This window comes from Lygodium microphyllum, chromosome 16, assembly GCF_053477565.2.
Source record: "Lygodium microphyllum isolate KBCC chromosome 16, Lygodium_microphyllum_v1.1.10, whole genome shotgun sequence".
NCBI classification, from domain to species: Eukaryota; Viridiplantae; Streptophyta; class Polypodiopsida; order Schizaeales; family Lygodiaceae; genus Lygodium; species Lygodium microphyllum.
Window position 1 is genome coordinate 147,587,390 of NC_141150.1, and position 20,758 is coordinate 147,608,147.

The 20,758-nt window shown below is 60.6% G+C and overlaps 1 non-coding gene across 1 annotated transcript; it reads left to right on the forward strand.

Moving 5' to 3' along the window:
* Positions 1–335: 335 nt before the first annotated feature.
* On the forward strand, positions 336–454 carry LOC148023902 (5S ribosomal RNA). The gene has a single exon (XR_015694117.1). It is a non-coding gene; the product is annotated as a 5S ribosomal RNA (ribosomal RNA).
* The last annotated feature ends 20,304 nt before the right edge of the window (positions 455–20,758 follow it).

The window sequence follows — 20,758 nt, forward strand, 5'->3', positions numbered from 1 at the left end:
GAATGGCATGCCCCCCTCTCCCCCACTGCCTTGTGGCATGCCATGGGCGCGTGTCCTCCGTGGCACGTATTCTGCGGCTCCATCTTTTCTACGTCGTTGCCTATGTGTGCACGGGGTGCTCTTCACGTGGATGCTTGCCCTTCGTGTTAGAAATGGCACGCGACGGCGGCATTCAATCTTTTGTGCGTCACCTCCATGTGCGCGGGGTTTAGGGTTCGCGTTTAGTCGCGTCCTCCGTGGCATGAGCGGCATGGCATGCCGCCATGCCTCGCTCTTGAGCTCTCTCGTGCCACTTTCCGAGTATACAAGAGCTCTTTGGAATTCCTTTGTGTTTGTGGTGCGGTCACACCAGCGCTAATACACCGGATCCCATCAGAACTCCGCAGTTAAGCGCGCTTGGGCCAGAACAGTACTGGGATGGGTGACCTCCCGGGAAGTCCTAGTGCTGCACCCTTTTGCATGCTTGTTTCGAGACCGTGGCATGGAAATCCCCTCGGATCACGTCTCGACTCTCCAACGCTGACATCGTGGTAGGAAACCCCCTCGCCTTGCCATGACGCGGCGCCTCCTCTCCTCGTCGCGATTGTCTTTGCGTACGTCGTGCCTGGCCCCTCCCTCTGCCTCGCTCTCACGTGATACCCCCTCCTCAAGATGCGAGGTATTTTGGGAGCGGAGGGTGTGCCATGTTGTGGGGGGGTTCGGTGGAGCGGGGCTTTTCCGAGGAGGGAGGGCGTGCCATGTTGCGCGGGCGGGTTGTTGGAGCGGGGATTTCTGAGGAGGGAGGGTGTGCCATGTCGCGGGGGGGTGCCATGTCGTGGGGGGGTTTCTTGAGGAGGTCCGTCGGGGGGTGGAAGGTTCCATGTCGCGGGAGGGGGTCGTGTGCAGTGGGGTGTGTGTGCCGTGTCATTGCGGAGCGGGATTTCTTAGGAGGGAGGGTGTGCCATGTCGTGGGGGGGTGAGGTGACGTGCCGTGGGTCGAGCGGGGTTTTTGGAGGTGGGGTGCGCGGGGGATACGCCGCGTCGTCGCGGGGTGCGGTGGGGTGGAGGGTGCGCCGTGTCGTGGGGGGGTGGCGCGGGGTGGGCTGGGTCGAGCGGGGTTTTTGGAGGCGTGGCGGGGTCGTGTGGATGGAGCGGGGTTTTTCGAGGTGGGGTGCGGGGGGGGATGCGTCGCGTCGAGGGGGGTGCGGTGGGGTGTGCCGTGACGCGGGGTGGGGTGGTGTGGATGCAGCGGGTTTTTCGAGGTGGGGTGGGGTAGTGTGGATGCAGCGGGTTTTCCGAGGTGGGGTGCCCGGGGGCGTCGTGGGGGGGTGACGCGGGGTGGGGTGGGTCGAGCGGGGTTTTCGGAGGCGTGGAGGGAGCGGGGTTTTTCGAGGTGGGGTGCGGGGGGGGCGTCGTGGGGGGGTGCGGTGGGGTGGGGGGGTGCGCCGTGTCGTGGGGGGTGACGCGGGGTGGGCTGGGTCGAGCGGGGTTTTCCGAGGCGTGGCGGGGTGCTGTGGAGGGAGCGGGGTTTTTTGAGGTGGGGTGCGGGGGTGCGCCGTGTCGTGGGGGGGGTGACGGGGGGTGGGGTGGGTCGAGCGGGGTTTTTCGAGGTGGGTGCGGGGGGGGCGTTGTGGGGGGGTGCGCCGTGTCGTGGAGGGTGACGCGGGGTGGGGTGGGTCGAGCGGGGTTTTCGGAGGCGTGGCGGGGTGCTGTGGAGGGAGCGGGGTTTTTCGAGGTGGGGTGCGGGGGGGCGTCGTGGGGGGGTGCGCCGTGTCGTGGGGGGTGACGCGGGTCGAGCGGGGTTTCGGAGGCGTGGTGGTGTGGCGTGGAGCGAGCGGGGTTTTTCGAGGTGGGGTGCGGGGGGGGCGTCGTGGGGGGGTGCGGTGGGGTGGGGGGGTGCGCCGTGTCGTGGGGGGGTGACGCGGGGTGGGGTGGGTCGAGCGGGGTTTTTGGAGGAGAGGTGGGGTGCTCTGGATGGAGCGCAGTTTTTGGAGGTGGGGTGGGGGGGGGGGGCATCGTGGGGGGTGCCGTGGGGTGGGGGGGTGCGCCGTGACGCGGGGTGGGGTGGGTCGAGCGCAGTTTTTGGAGGCGTGGCGGGGTGGTGTGGAGGGAGCGGGGTTTTTCGAGGTGGGGTGCGGGGCGGGCGTCGTGGGGGGGTGCGCCGTGTCATGGGGGAGTGACGCGGGGTTGGGGTGGTCGAGCGGGGTTTTTGGAGGAGAGGTGGGGTGCTGTGGAGGGAGCGGGGTTTTTCGAGGTTGGGTGCGGGGGCGCGTCGTGGGGGGTGACGCGGGGTGGGGGTGGTCGAGCGGGGTTTTCGGAGGAGAGGTGGGGTGCTGTGGAGGGAGCGCGGTTTTTCGAGGTGGGGTGCGGGGGGGCGTCGTGGGGGGGTGCGGTGGGGTGGGGGGGTGCGCCGTGTCATGGGGGAGTGACGCGGGGTTGGGGTGGTCAGGCGGGGTTTTTTGAGGAGAGGTGGGGTGCTGTGGAGGGAGCGGGGTTTTTCGAGGTGGGGTGCGGGGGGCGTCGTGGGGGGTGACACGGGGTGGGGGTGGTCGAGCGGGGTTTTTGGAGGAGAGGTGGGGTGCTGTGGAGGGAGTGCGGTTTTTCGAGGTGGGGTGCATGGGGGCGTCGTGGGGGGGTGCGGTGGGGTGGGGGTGTGCGCCGTGTCATGGGGTAGTGATGCGGGGTTGGGGTGGTCAAGCGGGGTTTTTGGAGGAGAGGTGGGGTGCTGTGGAGGGAGCGGGGTTTTTCGAGGTGGGGTGCGGGGGGGCGTCGTGGGGGGTGACCCGGGGTGGGGGTGGTCGAGCGGGGTTTTCGGAGGAGAGGTGGGGTGCTGTGGAGGGAGCGCGGTTTTTCGAGGTGGGGTGCCGGGGGGCGTCGTGGGGGGTGACGCGGGGTGGGGGTGGTCGAGCGGGGTTTTCGGAGGAGAGGTGGGGTGCTGTGGAGGGAGCGTGGTTTTTCGAGGTGGGGTGCGGGGGGGCGTCGTGGGGGGGTGCGGTGGGGTGGGGGGGTGCGCCGTGTCATGGGGGAGTGACGCGGGGTTGGGGTGGTCAGGCGGGGTTTTTGGAGGATAGGTGGGGTGCTGTGGAGGGAGCGGGGTTTTTCGAGGTGGGGTGCGGGGGGCGTCGTGGGGGGTGACGCGGGGTGGGGGTGGTCGAGCGGGGTTTTTGGAGGAGAGGTGGGGTGCTGTGGAGGGAGCGCGTTTTTTCGAGGTGGGGTGCGCGGGGGCGTCGTGGGGGGTGCGGTGGGGTGGGGGGTGCGCCGTGTCATGGGGTAGTGACGCGGGGTTGGGGTGGTCAAGCGGGGTTTTTGGAGGAGAGGTGGGGTGCTGTGGAGGGAGCGGGGTTTTTCGAGGTGGGGTGCGGGGGGGCGTCGTGGGGGGTGATGCGGGGTGGGGGTGGTCGAGCGGGGTTTTCGGAGGAGAGGTGGGGTGCTGTGGAGGGAGCGCGGTTTTTCGAGGTGGGGTGCCGGGGAGCGTCGTGGGGGGTGACGCGGGGTGGGGGTGGTCGAGCGGGGTTTTCGGAGGAGAGGTGGGGTGCTGTGGAGGGAGCGCGGTTTTTCGAGGTGGGGTGCGGGGGGGCGTCGTGGGGGGACGCGGGGTGGGGTGGGGGGGTGCGCCGTGTCATGGGGGAGTGACGCGGGGTTGGGGTGGTCAGGCGGGGTTTTTGGAGGAGAGGTGGGGTGCTGTGGAGGGAGCGGGGTTTTTCGAGGTGGGGTGCGGGGGGCGTCGTGGGGGGTGACGCGGGGTGGGGGTGGTCGAGCGGGGTTTTTGGAGGAGAGGTGGGGTGCTGTGGAGGGAGCGCGGTTTTTCGAGGTGGGGTACGCGGGGGCGTCGTGGGGGGTGCGGTGGGGTGGGGGGGTGCGCCGTGTCATGGGGTAGTGACGCGGGGTTGGGGTGGTCAAGCGGGGTTTTTGGAGGAGAGGTGGGGTGCTGTGGAGGGAGCGGGGTTTTTCGAGGTGGGGTGCGGGGGGGCGTCGTGGGGGGTGACGCGGGGTGGGGGTGGTCGAGCGGGGTTTTCGGAGGAGAGGTGGGGTGCTGTGGAGGGAGCGCGGTTTTTCGAGGTGGGGTGCCGGGGGGCGTCGTGGGGGGTGACGCGGGGTGGGGGTGGTCGAGCGGGGTTTTCGGACGAGAGGTGGGGTGCTGTGGAGGGAGCGCGGTTTTTCGAGGTGGGGTGCGGGGGGGCGTCGTGGGGGGGTGCGGTGGGGTGGGGGGGTGCGCCGTGTCATGGGGGAGTGACGCGGGGTTGGGGTGGTCAGGCAGGGTTTTTTGAGGAGAGGTGGGGTGCTGTGGAGGGAGCGGGGTTTTTCGAGGTGGGGTGCGGGGGGCGTCGTGGGGGGTGACGCGGGGTGGGGGTGGTCGAGCGGGGTTTTTGGAGGAGAGGTGGGGTGCTGTGGAGGGAGCGCGGTTTTTCGAGGTGGGGTGCCGGGGGGCGTCGTGGGGGCTGACGCGGGGTGGGGGTGGTCGAGCGGGGTTTTTGGAGGAGAGGTGGGGTGCTGTGGAGGGAGCGCGGTTTTTCGAGGTGGGGTGCGCGGGGACGTCATGGGGGGTGCGGTGGGGTGGGGGGGTGCGCCGTGTCATGGGGTAGTGACGCGGGGTTGGGGTGGTCAAGCGGGGTTTTTGGAGGAGAGGTGGGGTGCTGTGGAGGGAGCGGGGTTTTTCGAGGTGGGGTGCGGGGGGGCATCGTGGGGGGTGACGCGGGGTGGGGGTGGTCGAGCGGGGTTTTCGGAGGAGAGGTGGGGTGCTGTGGAGGGAGCGCGGTTTTTCGAGGTGGGGTGCGGGGGGGCGTCGTGGGGGGGTGCGGTGGGGTGGGGGGGTGCGCCGTGTCGTGGGGGGGAGTGACGCGGGGTTGGGGTGGGTCGAGCGGGGTTTTCGGAGGCGTGGTGGTGTGGCGTGGAGGGAGCGGGGTTTTTCGAGGTGGGGTGGGGGGGGGGCGTCGTGGGGGGGTGCGATGGGGTGGGGGGGTGCGCCGTGTCGTGGGGGGGTGACGCGGGGTGGGGTGGGTCGAGCGGGGTTTTTCGAGGTGGGGTGCGGGGGGGGGGGATATGCGCCGCGTCGTGGGGGGGTGCAGTGGGGTGGGGGGGTGCGCCGTGTCCTGGGGGAGTGACGCGGGGTTGGGTGCGTCGAGTGGGGTTTTTCGAGGTGGGGTGCGGGGGGGGGGGCGATATGTGCCGCGTCGTGGGGGGGTGCGGTGGGGTGTGGGGGGTGTGTCGTGTGGTGGGGGGCTGACGCGAGGTGGGGTGGGTCGAGCGGGGTTTTCGGAGGCGTGGTGGGGTGGTATGGATGGAGCGGGGTTTTTCGAGGTGGGGTGCGGGGCGGCGTCGTTGGGGGGTGCGGTGGGGTGGGGGGTGCGCCATGTCGTGGGGGGGTGACGCGGGGTGGGGTGGGTCGAGCGGGGTTTTCGGAGGCATTTGTGGTGTGGCGTGGAGGGAGCGGGGTTTTTCAAGGTGGGGTGCGGGGGGGGCGTCGTGGGGGGGTGCGGTGGGGTGGGGGGTGTGCCGTGTCAAGGGGGAGTGACGCGGGGTTGGGTGGGTCGAGCGGGGTTTTCGGAGGCATTTGTGGTGTGGCGTGGAGGGAGCGGGGTTTTTCGAGGTGGGGTGCGGGGGGGGGGGGGCGTCGTGGGGGGGGGCGTCGTGGGGGGGTGCGGTGGGGTGGGGGGGTGTGCCGTGTCATGGGGGAGTGACGCGGGGTTGGGTGGGTCGAGCGGGGTTTTTCGACGTGGGGTGAGGGGGGTGGGGGGTGCGCCGTGTCGTGGGGGGGTGTGGTGGGGTGTGGGAGGTGTGCCGTGTCGTGGGGGGGCTCACGCGAGGTGGTGTGTGTTGGGGGGGGGGCGAATTTTTTGGGGGCGGGGGGGGGGGAGGGGTGGGGTGGGGTGGTGTGTGTTGGGGGGGGGCGAAATTTGGAGGGGGGGAAGGGGAGGGGTGGTGTGGTGTGGTGTGTGTTGAGGGGGGGGGGATTTTTGAGGCGGGGGGAGGGGTGGTGTGCTATGTGTTGAGGGGGGGGGGGGGGGAATTTTTGAGGGGGGGGGGGAGGGGTGGTGTGGTGTGGTGTGTGTTGAGGGGGGGGGGCGAATTTTTGGGGGGGGAAGGGGCGAAATTTGGACGGGGGGGGCGAATTTTTGGGGGGGGGGGGGGGGAGGGGTGGGGTGGTGTGTGTTGAGGGGAAGGCGAAATTTGGAGGGGGGGAAGGGGAGGGGTGGTGTGGTGTGTGTTGAGGGGGGGGGGAGGGGTGTTGTGGTGTGTGTTGAGGGGGGGGGGGAATTTTTTGGGGGGGAGGGGTAGTGTGGGGTGGTGTGTGTTGGGGGGGGGGGCGAATTTTGGAGGGGGGGGTGGTGTGGTGTGGTGTGTGTTGAGGGGGGGGGGGCAAAATTTGGAGGGGGGGGAGGGAGGGGTGGTGTGGTGTGGTGTGTGTTGAGGGGGGGGGAGGGGTGGTGTGGTGTGTGTTGGGGGGGGGGGGGTGGTGTGTGTTGAGGGGGGGGGGGGAGAGGGGTGGTGTGGTGTGGTGTGTGTTGAGGGGGGGGGCGAATTTTTGGGGGGGGGAAGGGGCGAGATTTGGAGGGGGGGGCGATTTTTTGGGGGGGGGGAGGGGTGGGGTGGTGTGTGTTGAGGGGGGGGCTAAATTTGGAGGGGGGGAAGGGGAGGGGTGGTGTGGTGTGGTGTGGTGTGGTGTGGTGTGTGTTGAGGGGGGGGGAGGGGTGGTGTGGTGTGGTGTGTGTTGAGGGGGGGGTGGGGTGGTGTGTGTTGAGGGGGGGGGGGGGAGGGGAGGGTGGGGAGGTGTGTATTGGGGGGGGGGGGGGGGGCAAAATTTTTGGGGGGGGGGGAGGGGTGGTGTGTGTTGGGGGTGGGGGGGCGGGGGCAAATTTTGGAGGGGGGGGTGTAAGGGCTTTGTAGCTATACCATGCCGTTGCTACCGATTGCACCTATATAGGGAGTAGTAGTGACTCAAAGCCCTGCCTTGTTTCCACTCTACGTGTGATTCCCTATACCCAGTGGTGAACCCTCTTATGTGCGGCGTCACGAGGGTGTAGTCCTGGGATGTGTCTATGTTGTCCCGCTTTTGGATTGAATAATACAAGAGTATACCTTGAGCTCATATCGTGTTACCTTTCTGTGCCGTGTTGAGTGCGTAACGAGTGCAGGTTTATCACACTTGGTATCAGAGCAACTCTTGCTCGGAGTGAAGGAGTGCTCACGGAAGCAGGAGGAAAGATCCAGTGCCCCGAAGAGATCGAAGTCGTAACGACCCACAGCGCGACGCCCCACGTCGTGTCGCCCCACGTCGCGACGCCCCGCGTCGTAACGCCCCACGTCGCGTCGACCCACGTCGCGTCGCCCCACATCGCGTCGTCCCACGTCGCGAAGCCCCCCCGACGCATCGCCCCGGCGTGACGCCCCAACCTCAACGTCCCACCGTCTGAAGACGTGACGCGGCTTCCCCGCGGCACGACCCACACCACCACCAGCAAAACGCGGCTTCCCCGCGTCGACACCACCACCAACCACATGGAGGAAGAAAGGGAGAACGTCACCCTCCCGACATTGGAGGAGAGGAAGAAGAGTAGGGGACAAGAATGGAGAGTGGCCCAAGAGGAGAAAGTGGCCGGACTAGAAAGACAAATAGATGGTATGTCAGGCACGCTAGAATCAATATGGAGGAACATGCAGATGAAAGAGGAAGAGGAAGAAAGGAGAAAGAAACTAGAAGTAGAGCAGGGCTATAGAGAATGGTTGAGTCAACAACAAGAAGAGGAGATGGATAGAACAGGTAGAGAGGAGTCATCTAGGAGGGCGCAAGATACAAGGAAGGAGAAGGAGAAAGTAGTAGAATTAGGAAGCAAAAAGAAAGACAAGAAGAAGGAGAAGAAGCACCATCGCAAAGAAGAGGAAGATAGCAGTAGTTCAGAAGATGACTATGGAAAATTCAAGATGCCCCAACCCGCCAAGTACAAGGGAGAGAGAGATGGGTTAGTTCTGAAGAAATGGATCGCAGAAGTGGATAGGTACTTAAAGTATTCAAGAATCACCGAAGACAAGAAGGCGGAAGTGGCAGCCATTTACTTGGAGGAGGACGCTGCCAGTTGGTACCTGTTGGAACAGGAGCAAGGCCACACAATCTGTTCATGGGAAGAACTCCAGGAAGAACTGAGGGACTACTTTATTCCAAAGCTGGAGAAATTCAAAGTAAGAGATGAATGGAGGAACCTCAAGCAAGCACAGGGGAAGATGAAAGAGTATGTCAGCAAATATAGGCAAATCATGCTGCAGCTACCAAACATGGATACCGACACTAAGCTACATGGATTTTTGTTTGGAATGCAAGAATGGGCTAGAAGAGATGTAGAAAGGCAGGAGCCAACAAGCTTAGCAGAAGCCATGAGAATGGCCGAACGACTGGTGGACCTGGAAGGCAGAAGAACAGCACAAGGAAATCAAAACAGGTTCAACAACAACTTTAACAACACCTTCAACAACAGCAACTCCTGGAACCAAAGGCCCAATGCTCCTAGAGGGGCATTCACAGATACGAGGAGTCAAAACACCACTAACACCACGGCCGTATCCCAAACAGCATTAGTACCAAGAGGAGCAGCAGGGAGATGGGGAAACAATCACTACAGGCCAACCCCCAGCACATCATATGGACCCGCAGGATCAAACACATCATGGTGGAGACCCCCAGGCCCTTCCACTGGCATCAGATGCTTCAAATGCGGGGGCCCACACTACCAAAACAGATGCCCAATAGAAGACACAGCTTCATCGAGTGGATCAAGGGTGAATGCAGCTTGTGCATATGGAGGAGAAGAACCACAACCACCACGTATCCAGGAAATTCCAAATGGGAGTGAAGAGAGCATAGACCACCCAAGGGTAGGGTCAGTTAGTGCCCGACCCCAATGCATGGCAGCCAGAGTAGCGGCAGTCCACCATCTATACATCAAAGGTCGAATGGGCGAAGGAAACCAACCAATCATGGTGGACACAAGAGCAACCCACAACTTCATGACACCACAGTGTGCAGCCAAGCATGGATTGAAACTATCCAAAGCCCCAGAAGGATTAACAGTAACATTCGCACAAGGAGAAGCCAAGGAAGTAAAACAAGTCTTTGCAGTCCAAGTGGAAGCCGACAAGTGGAAAGCAAAACTCAACTTCTTAGTAATCCCCATGGATGATTTTGAAGTGATATTAGGCTTAGAATTCTATGATAAGTATGTCATTGCAATGTTTGGAAAGGGTGTGAATGAAATGATGCTAGATATGCAAGGAGAAGGCGTCAGAGTACCGTGCGAAAGAATGCAGCTACCTGGCAGGACCCCAATCAAGGTACAAATGAAGGAGAACAAGCCAGGAGTATCATGCCAAACAGTAAAACCAGCTGCAAACCAACCAAAGGGCCAGACCCAAAAAGCACCGGTTCAAGGGACCGTCATCAGGCCACGTATTATGACATGCAGTGCAAAGCAAGTCGAGAAATCAGTCAAACAAGGAGATATGGTCTATCTGTGTATGATCCGGCCAATAGAAGAAGAAGATGGCAAGAAACCCAAACAACAGAAGAAGAACACAGAAGTGGCAGAAATACTTGAAGAATTCAAAGATGTAATGCCAGCCGAACTACCCAAAGGTCTGCCACCCAGACGAGATGTGGATCACAAGATTGAGTTGATTCCAGGGTCGTCTCCACCGGCCCGAGCTCCCTATCGCATGAACCACACTGAGCTCATGGAATTGAAGAAGCAACTACATGAACTAGAAGAACAAGGATTCATCCGCCCTAGCAAATCCCCCTTTGGTGCCCCAGTGTTGTTTGTAAAGAAGAAGGATGGGGGACTTAGACTCTGTGTAGATTATAGGGCTCTTAACAAAATCACCATAAAAAACAAATACCCTATGCCCCTAGTGGAAGACCTATTAGATAGACTGCATGGGGCCAAGCACTTTAGTCGGATTGACCTTAGATCAGGATACCACCAAATCTGCATAGCCGAAGAAGATATCCCAAAGACAGCCTTCCGCACCTGATATGGGAGTTTTGAATGGTTAGTATTAGGATTCGGCCTAAGCAATGGGCCAGGCACATTTTGTGGCCTCATGGATGGAATTTTTAGACCAGAGATAGATATCTTTGTCATTATCTACATAGATGACCTCCTAGTCTACAGCAAGACCTTAGAAGAGCACAAGCAACACTTACGCCAAGTTTTTGAGAAACTGAGGCAACATCAGTTATACGCCAAGCCGGAAAAGTGTGAATTCGCAGTGAAAGAATTAGAGTTCCTAGGCTTTATTGTAGGAGCAGATGGAATCAAAGTGGACCCTAAGAAAGTGGAAGCTATCCAAAAATGGCCTGTACTGAAAACTGTAAGAGAAGTGCGGGAGTTCCTAGGCTTCACAGTATTTTGTCGAAGATTCATCAAAGATTACAGCCTCATCACTGCCCCCCTCTCCCACCTCACCAAAGAAGACCACTCGTTCACTTGGGGGAACGCGCAACAGGAAGCCTTTGAGCAGATGAAGAAGTGCATGAGCCAAACTCCCATCCTAAGGGTACCGAACTTCACCAAACCCTTTGAAATCTCTACAGATGCATCTGACTATGGCATAGGGGGTGTACTAGTCCAAGAGGGGCACCCCATCGCATATGAGTCAAAGAAATTTACCGATGCTGAAACAAGGTGGAGCACACATGAGAAGGAAATGTTGGCAGTCATCCACTGCCTTAGAAAATGGAAGCACTATGTTCAAGACAAGCATACAATAGTCTTCACCGACAATATCTCCCTCAAATACTTCCAATCCCAACCCAAGTTATCAGCAAAGCAAGCCCGTTGGCTAGACTTCCTAGCCGAATTTGACCTGGAAATTAAGCACAAGCCTGGCTCGACCAACAAAATAGCAGATGCCTTGAGCCGAAAAGCAGACTTAAAAGCTGTCAGTGTGGTCAGCAGCAACTTCATAGAACTCGTCAAAGAGGCCCTAGAGCAAGACAAAGAAATGCACAAGATAATCAAAGATGTGGAAGCAGAGAAGACCCCACACGGAATGTACACCTTAGAGGAAGGTATCCTCTTTTTAGGCAAGAGATTGTATATCCCCAACAATGTGGAATTGAAGAAACTCATACTACATGAAATACATGATGGCAAGATTGGAGGCCACAAAGGGCAAAGCAAAACCTTGGAGGCCCTCAGGAAGCAGTTCTTCTGGCCAAACATGAAGGAAGAAGTAATAGACTACATCAAAACTTGCCCCACTTGCCAGATGGTCAAAGCACCACGATCAAAACCAGCAGGTCTACTACAGCCATTACCAGTACCCAGCCGCCCGTGGGACGTCATCAGCATGGACTTCATTGTGGAACTACCTGAATCCCATGGGTACACAATCATCTTTGTAGTGGTGGACTATTTTTCCAAACAAGCCCACTTCATCCCAGCCAAACCACCACTAAACGCCAAGGAGGTAGCACGCCTTTTCTTCACACATGTATTCAAACTTCATGGCTTACCGCTGGCGATTGTATCAGATAGAGATGGAAGATTCATGAGCGACATGTGGAAGGAACTCTTCAAGACTCTGGAAACACAATTGAGATTCTCATCATCCTTCCACCCAGAGACAGATGGACAGACAGAACGAGTCAACCAAGGCATCGAAGATTATCTCCGAATCTATGCCCGAGTAGACCAGAAAGATTGGGCATTGTACCTTGATGTTTTGGAGTTCCACTATAATAGCTCCATACACTCGGCAACCGGGTATACTCCCTTCGAGTTAGCAACAGGAAAAGAAGTCATAACACCATTGGCCTTAGCATCCGGAGCGGCCAAAGCAGAAGATCAAGATGCCGAAGAATTTTTGAAGAAGTGGAGAGACCGCAATGCAGCAGCTAAACAAAGCCTAGAGCAGAGCAAGATCACCATGACAGAGCAAGCAAACAAAAAGAGAAAGGCTGTACTATTCGCCAAAGGAGACATGGTCCTAGTGAGCTCTAAGAATATGTCACTTCCCAAAAACATGACCCCCAAATTCAATCACCGTTACTATGGACCCTACCGCATCACCCAAGTGCTGAACGAAGTCACCTACAAGCTGGACCTGCCAGATAGTGTTTGTGTTCATAATGCATTTCATGCTCGTCTTCTGCGTAGGTTCTATCCCGACAACCAATGGGGACGGCGTGTACCAATGCTCCATTCCAACGGTCCCTTCGAAGTAGAAGCCTTCCTCCGACGCCGGGAACAAAGAGGCTTCCCCGAATACCTCACCAAGTGGCGCGGGCGTCCACTCAAGGAGGCCACTTGGATCTCAGAAGCGGAGGCCCGCGAACGCGGAAAGGATGCCTTCGCCCTTTGGCTCGAGGAGAACCCCCCAGCTCCTTCCAACGACCCTTGAGCCTTCCCAGTACTTCAACAATAATGCGGTTCTCAAGCATAGACCCAAACGTGCCCCACTCCTCAAATGTAATCGAGTCGAGGGTGGACCCGCATGGTAGCAACAATCTAAAAAGAAAAACTCCAAATAAATAAGAAGCCCCAAATGTCCTAGTGCGGCAGACACTGGCCAGTCTGATAGCATAGACTGTGTTAAGACCCCGCGGTCCTTTAGACCGGCAGACACTGACCAGCTTGATAAAAAAAGCTGTGTTAAGACCCCGGATGAGTCAAATAACAAACGCTACCCTTAGATTGCTGAGGTCAGCAATCCAGTAAGCGGGGGTGAGTGTAAGGGCTTTGTAGCTATACCATGCCGTTGCTACCGATTGCACCTATATAGGGAGTAGTAGTGACTCAAAGCCCTGCCTTGTTTCCACTCTACGTGTGATTCCCTATACCCAGTGGTGAACCCTCTTATGTGCGGCGTCACGAGGGTGTAGTCCTGGGATGTGTCTATGTTGTCCCGCTTTTGGATTGAATAATACAAGAGTATACCTTGAGCTCATATCGTGTTACCTTTCTGTGCCGTGTTGAGTGCGTAACGAGTGCAGGTTTATCACAGGGGGAGGGGTGGTGTGGTGTGGTGTGGTGTGTGTTGAGGGGAGGGGGGCAATTTTTGGGGGGGGGGGGGGGGCAAAATTTGGAGGGGGGGGAGGGAGGGGTGGTGTGGTGTGGTGTGGTGTGTGTTGAGGGGGGGGGGGAGGGGTGGTGTTTTGTGTGTTGAGGGGGGGGGGGATTTTTGAGGGGGGGGGAGGGGTGGTGTGGTGTGTGTTTAGGGGGGGGGGATGGGGTGGTGTTTGTTGAGGGGGGGGGGGTGGTGTGGGGTGGTGTGTGTTGAGGGGGGGGGGGGCGAATTTTGGAGGGGGGGGGAGGGGTGGTGTGGTCTGGTGTGTGTTGAGGGGGGGGGGGGGAAATTTGGTGGGGGGGAAGGGGAGGGGTGGTGTGGTGTGGTGTGTATTGAGGGGGGGGGGGAGGGGTGGTGTTGTGTGTGTTGAGGGGGGGGGGAATTTTTGAGGGGGGGGGGGAGGGGTGGTGTGGTGTGTGTTGGGGGGGGGGGTGGGGGTGTGTGTGTTGAGGGGGGAGGAGGGGGAAATGTTTTTTGGGGGGGGGGGGGGGGGGGGGCGAATTTTGGAGGGGCGGGGGGGGAGGGGTGGTGTGGTGTGGTGTGTGTTGAGGGGGGTGGCCGAATTTTTTTGGGGGGGGGGGTGGTGTGTGTTGGGGGGGGGGGGCGAATTTTTTGGGGGCGAGGGGGGGGGAGGGGTGGGGTGGTGTGTGTTGAGGGGGGGGCGAAATTTGGAGGGGGGGAAGGGGAGGGGTGGTGTGGTGTGTGTTGAGGGGGGGGGGGGGATTTTTGAGGGGGGGGAGGGGTGGTGTGGTGTGTGTTGAGGGGGGAGGGGGGGGGGGAATTTTTTGGGGGGGGGGGGGGGGAGGGGTGGTGTGGGGTGGTGTGTGTTGAGGGGGGTGGTGTGGGGAGGGGTGGTGTGGTGTGGTGTGTGTTGAGGGGGGGGGCGAATTTTTGGGGGGGGAAGGGGCGAAATTTGGACGGGGAGGGCGAATTTTTTGGGGGGGGGGGAGGGGTGGGGTGGTGTGTGTTGAGGGGAAGGCGAAATTTGGAGGGGGGGAAGGGGAGGGGTGGTGTGGTGTGGTGTGGTGTGTGTTGAGGGGGGTGGCCGAATTTTTTTGGGGGGGGGGGTGGGGTGGTGTGTGTTGGGGGGGGGGGGCGAATTTTTTGGGGGCGGGGGGGAGGGGTGGGGTGGTGTGTGTTGAGGGGGGGGCGAAATTTGGTGGGGGGGAAGGGGAGGGGTGGTGTGGTGTGTGTTGAGGGGGGGGGGGGGGATTTTTGAGGGGGGGGGAGGGGTGGTGTGGTGTGTGTTGGGGGGTGGGTGGGGTGGTGTGTGTTGAGGGGGGAGGGGGGGAAATTTTTGGGGGGGGCGAATTTTGGAGGGGGGGGGGGGGGAGGAGTGGTGTGGTGTGGTGTGTGTTGAGGGGGGGGGGGAATTTTTGGGGGGGGAAGGGGCGAAATTTGGAGGGGGGGGCGAATTTTTGGGGCGGGGGGGGAGGGGTGGGGTGGTGTGTGTTGAGGGGGGGCGAAATTTCGAGGGGGGAAAGGGGAGGGGTTGTGTGGTGTGTGTTGAGGGGGGGGGGAGGGGGGCGAATTTTGGAGGGGGGGGAGGGGTGGTGTGGTGTGGTGTGTGTTGAGAGGGGGGGCCAATTTTTTTTGGGGGGGGGGAAAAATTTGGAGGGGGGGGGGAGGGGTGGTGTGGTGTGTGTTGAGGGGGGGGCGGGGAATTTTTGAGGGGGGGGAGGGGTTGTGTGGTGTGTGTTGGGGGGGGGGGGTGGGGTGGTGTGTGTTGAGGGGGGGGGGGGGAATTTTTGGGAGGGGGGGATTTTTTGAGGGGGGGGGGAGGGGTGGTGTGGTGTTTGTTGAGGGGGGGGGTGGGGTGGTGTGTGGTGAGGGGGGGGGGAAGGGTGGGGAGGTGTGTATTGAGGGGGGGGCGCGAATTTGTGGGGGGGGGGGAGGGGTGGTGTGTGTTGGGGGCGGGGGGGGGGGGGGGGGGGGGGAGGGCAAATTTTGGAGGGGGGGAGGGGGTGTGTGGTGTGGTGTGTGTTGAGGGGGGTGGCCGAATTTTTTTTGGGGGGGGGGGGGGGGTGGTGTGTGTTGGGGGGGGGGGGGGCGAATTTTTTGGGGGCGGGGGGGGGGGAGGGGTGGGGTGGTGTGTGTTGAGGGGGGGGCAAAATTTGGAGGGGGGGAAGGGGAGGGGTGGTGTGGTGTGTGTTGAGGGGGGGGGGAGGCGTGGTGTGGGGTGGTGTGGTGTGGTGTGTGTTGAGGGGGGGGGGCGAATTTTTGGGGGGGGGAAGGGGCAAAATTTGGACGGGGGGGTGAATCTTGGGGGGGGGGGGGGAGGGGTGGGGTGGTGTGGGGGGATTTTTGAGGGGGGGGGGGGAGGGGTGGTGTGGTGTGTGTTGAGGGGGGGGGTGGGGTGGTGTGTGTTGAGGGGGGGGGCGAATTTTGGAGGGGGGGGGAGGGGTGGTGTGGTGTGGTGTGTGTTGAGGGGGGGGGCCAATTTTTTTGGGGGGGGGGGCAAAATTTGGAGGTGGGGGGGGGGGAGGGGTGGTGTGGTGTGGTGTGTGTTGGGGGGGGGGGGGGGAGGGGTGCTGTGGTGTGTGTTGAGGGGGGGCGGGGAATTTTTGAGGGGGGGGAGGGGTTGTGTGGTGTGTGTTGGGGGGGGGGGTGGGGTGGTGTGTGTTGAGGGGGGGGGGGGGGAGGGGTGGTGTGTGTTGAGGGGGGGGGGGGATTTTTGAGGGGGGGGGGAGGGGTGGTGTGGTGTTTGTTGAGGGGGAAGGGTGGGGAGGTGTGTATTGAGGGGGGGGCGCGAATTTTTTGGGGGGGGGGAGGGGTGGTGTGTGTTGGGGGCGGGGGGGGGCAAATTTTGGAGGGGGGGAGGGGGTGTGTGGTGTGGTGTGTGTTGAGGGGGGTGGCCGAATTTTTTGGGGGGGGGGGGGGGGGTGGTGTGTGTTGGGGGGGGGAGGGGCGAATTTTTTGGGGGCGGGGGGGGGAGGGGTGGGGTGGTGTGTGTTGAGGGGGGGGCAAAATTTGGAGGGGGGGAAGGGGAGGGGTGGTGTGGTGTGTGTTGAGGGGGGGAGGGGTGGTGTGGTGTGTGTTGAGAGGGGGGGGGGGGCATTTTTGAGGAGGGAGGGAGGCGTGGTGTGGGGTGGGGTGGTGTGGTGTGGTGTGTGTTGAGGGGGGGGGGAGGGGTGGGGTGGGGTGGTGTGTGTTGAGGGGAAGGCGAAATTTGGAGGGGGGAAGGGGAGGGTTGGTGTGGTGTGGTGTGGTGTGTGTTGAGGGGGGGGGGAGGGGTGGGTTGGTGTGTGTTGAGGGGGGGGTGGGGTGGTGTGTGTTGAGGGGGGGGGGGGGAGGGGTGGTGTGTGTTGGGGGGGGGGGGGGGGCGAATTTTGGAGGGGGGGGGGGAGGGGTGGTGTGGTGTGGTGTGTGTTGAGGGGGGGGGGGCAATTTTTGGGGGGGGGGGGCAAAATTTGGAGGGGGGGGGGAGGGGTGGTGTGGTGTGGTGTGTGTTGGGGGGGGTGGGGATTTTTGAGGGGGGGGGGAGGGGTGGTGTTTTGTGTGTTGAGGGGGGGGGGATTTTTGAGGGGGGGGAGGGGTGGTGTGGTGTGTGTTGAGGGGGGGGGATGGGGTGGTGTGTGTTGGGGGGGGGGGGAATTTTTGGGGGGGGGGGGAGGGGAGGTGTGGGGTGGTGTGTGTTGAGGGGGGTGGGGGGCGAATTTTGGAGGGGTGGTGTGGTGTGGTGTGTGTTGAGGGGGGGGCCAATTTTTTGGGGGGGGGGGGGCAAAATTTTGGGGGGGCGGGGAGGGGTGGTGTGGTGTGGTGTGTGTTGAGGGGGGGGGGGAGGGGTGGTCTTTTGTGTGTTGAGGGGGGGGGGGGGGGAGGGGTGGTGTGGTGTGGTGTGTGTTGGGGGGGGGGGGGGCTGGGGTGGTGTGTGTTGAGGGGGGGGGGAGGGGTGGTGTGGTGTGGTGTGTGTTGAGGGGGGGGGGGGGGGGCGAATTTTTGGGGGGGGGAAGGGGCGAAATTTGGAGTGGGGGGGAGGGGTGGGGTGGTGTGTGTTGAGGGGGGGGGGAGGGGTGGTGTGGTGTGGTGTGTGTTGAGGGGGGGGGGGTGGGGTGGTGTGTGTTGAGGGGGGGGGGGGGGGGGGGGAAGGGTGGGGAGGTGTGTATTGAGGGGGGGGGGCGAATTTTTGGGGGGGGGGGGGAGGGGTGGTGTGGTGTGGTGTGGTGTGTGTTGAGGGGGGTGGCCGAATTTTTTTGGGGGGGGGGGGGGGGGTGGGGTGGTGTGTGTTGAGGGGGGGGCGAAATTTGGAGGGGGGTAAGGGGAGGGGTGGTGTGGTGTGTGTTGACATGAGAAGACGCAACGTGCTCCCCTCCCCTTAACACACCCACCCACCCACCATGACGCCCCCTCAAAAATTCTGCCCCCCTCCCCCCCCCCCAACACACACCACACCACACCACCCCTACCCCCCTCCAAAATTCGCCCCCCCTTCTCAACACACACCACACCACCCCCCCCCCCCCACCCCCCCTTCAAAATTCGGCCCCCCCCCTCCCCCCGCCCCCCCCCTTCAAAATTCGGACCCTCTCAACACACACCAACCCCCCTCCCCCCCCCTCAAAAATTCGGCCCCCCCCCCCCCTACAAAATTCGCGCCCCCCCCCCCCCTCCAAAATTCGGCCCCCCCTCCCCCCCTCAACACGCCATGTCGCGAGGCGCCCTTCCCCCCCCCCCCCAAGGAAAATTTCGGGCTTTGTAGGTATGCCTTGCCGTTGGAGCCGAAAACACTGTGATGGTCCAACCCTCAGAGGCCCTTCCGGGACCCTTTCGGGACCCCGTCTAGGCCCCGGGGCGGCACTAGACCCTTTCTGGAAAGTTTGCATTTTGACCCCGGAACGCGTCACGGGGCACCTCAACACGTCACGGAACACGTCACGGAACGCGACACGGAATGGAACACGACGCGAGGTTTACCAAAGGGCCCATCTTGGGGGCTTCAACTCATATTCATAGATAGAAAGCATTTACAAGCTTGCACGGGCTCAGCAAGGGACCATGTCACGGAGGGTGGGTGGAGCTATCAACGCGCATCAACACGACGCCCAAACCGTGGGTGAGGGAGCTACAAGGAGTACTCCCTCATACACACCTCCCCTTGAAAAAACTCGATGACCACATCGAGTGGGGGAGGCACAACTTACTGGCCTTTGAAAATTGCAAGATGACTCAGACTCATATTTATCGTCGGGGGTCTTAACACGCCTCACTATCAAGGCGGCCAGTGTCTACCCGCTAGGTGCCATGCTCACTGACTCTATTTACAACCGTGAAACATGGACTTTTCATACTTCTTGCATTCCACCCACTGACTCAATTTACAACTGTGGAGTAGAATGGGACTTAGGCAGAATTGTGAAAGAGACTTTATTGTGCACATCAACCCATCCACCTGCTGACCAAAATTTACAAGCACAGAATGGAGGGTAACCCAGTCGAAGACATGTTGTGCACCCATGCTCCAACTTAGGCCAAGCAGCTTGAGCGCGCCGAGCTGCCTGTGGACTAAGGACTTAGCAAGCAGCTTTCACTCTGAATGCCAAGCCCAGAATGCAAGGGTCCAGGCAATGACACCTTGCGGAAGACGGCCCTCGTTGGCGAGATCTTGCATTTCATTGCCGATGAAGAAAGTGTAAGAGGTGCGTTTTGCCTTGAACGCACCTCCCCTTGAAAAGAGTTGGACCTCCATCGTCCGAATCTTCAGTAGCGCGCGCCCTTTTCTTCTAGCTGTTCTCTTTGTGCCCTTAGAGGCACGAATCTGACATGAAGCTCTTTTTGAAGAAAACCACCCGACCTGCTGGGAAGCAGCATGCCGTTTGGCCCTTCGCGCGAGGTCCATTTCACTCGCGTCTAGAATCCTTCCCCGCGTTGCAGCGCACACCTTGAACTGAACTTTGTGAGGCTTGAGTTGGATTTGGGGAAGTCTTATGTTGGACTGACCTGCAAGGGGAGCACTTAGGATACTTGGAATTCTTCCCCACGTTGTAGCACACTCTTTGAACCCACTTTGAGTTAGCTTGAAGAAGATCTGGGGAAGTTTTCCGTTGGACTGAGCTGGCACGAGGAGCACGTGTGCCAGGAACAGCCCGCACGACGCGCCCGCAAGGAGCACGTCGCTTAGCCTGCCGCGAGAGATTCGAGTCTCCCGCATCAAATGCCCCCACCCTTCTTGAAGTTTGCCCCGGCCGAAGGATAGGATGAGAGCACGGACCCTGGTTGGACTGGAGAGTTAGAGCGCCTGGCCAGCTCGTGACGACCTGATGGGTTGCATCAAACCGCCGCGCCTGGAGTGTGAGGGCCATTTCCCTCGCCGCGATCACCTTCGGGCCTCTGTTGCCCAGATCTGACTGTATCATGCGCAAGAAAAGAAGGCAGGCTCTAGATCTATCCGTACATGCCACGCCCACTTGAAATTCCAGGCCCTTGATGGCCAGATCAATCTCTACGCAGAACATGAAAGCCTGTCGGGTCCATTGCATAGCGTTGAACCTTCGGGCTTGCATTGCGAAGGTTATGTCCCCCGCCGTAGTCACGTCGAACTGGCCCTGAGTGGCCTGAAAAAACAAGAAGGTTCCCATCTGCTCAAGCAACTCTCGGTGAGGGGCCACCACGCCTCGCTTTGCTTCAGAAATGGGCCTGAACATGCCCGGATCCGTCTTGACAGCGCGCGCGGGAGCTAAGCCTTCACACCTCGCCCCCTCCTTCATTACTTGCTCCTTGAAGAGCCGGATCTGCATGGAACTCATAGGAGTGTGAAGCCTCCCTGCTTCCTCCTTGGTTTCATCTCGTAGTCTTTCGGCCACTTTGATTCCACCAAGACGGTCGCATCCCTTTGGCCCAGAGACCAGAATGGGCATGACTGCGCACGTGGGTTTCCTTGACTCATGTGTCTGCCTGAAACTTGCCTTCATGTTGAGCGAGGGTTCGATGTCGTTCCCCAACTCAGCCACTTGGGTTCGCTTCCTGAAGACCCACTTGCCATGGTTGGACCGCACCTGGAGCTCCCCAGCACTCCCAATCTTAATGCCGCGTGAGGGTCTGCTACCCTCGGATTCGGCCTTTGCTCCTCGTTTGCTGCATGAGGGCTTTGTACCCTCTGACTTAGCCATTGGAGCACAAGTTAACTCCTCCTCGGTTTCGCAGCAGTGGGACTTCACTTTCTTGCAAAAGCTAACCCGTTGTCGCCTGCTAGCCGATTCGGATTCAAGGGGCATTGGATTTGACAAGCTTGTCTCCTCCTTTGCCCCATAGACAGGTGAATTGTTCACAGGTTTCCATACCTTCCTTCTCTTCCTCTTCTCACCACTTCCTTCCTCTCCAACACGTTTCCTCCTCATCTCCTCACTACTCCTCTCTTCCTCAACTCTTCTCTTCCTCTCCTTCTTCACCCAGCGTGCAACCATTCGTTTACCCTCCCGGCGCAAGGAGCCCTCCTCATCACACAAGGCCATTCGTTTACCCTCGCGGCTCACGAGCTCTTCTCCATCCTCCTCAACACACCCGGCCATTCGTTTACCCTCGCGGCTCACGAGCTTCACACAAGGGTTGCCCGTTCGTTTATCCTCCCGGCGCAAGGAGTCTTCCCCATCCTCAACACATCCGGCCATTCGTTTACCCTCGCGGCTCACGAGCTTAGCACCAAGGTTGCCCGTTCGTTTATTCTCCCGGCGCAAGGAGTCTTCCCCATCCACAATCTTCCGCTTCTCATCAAACAAAACACAAG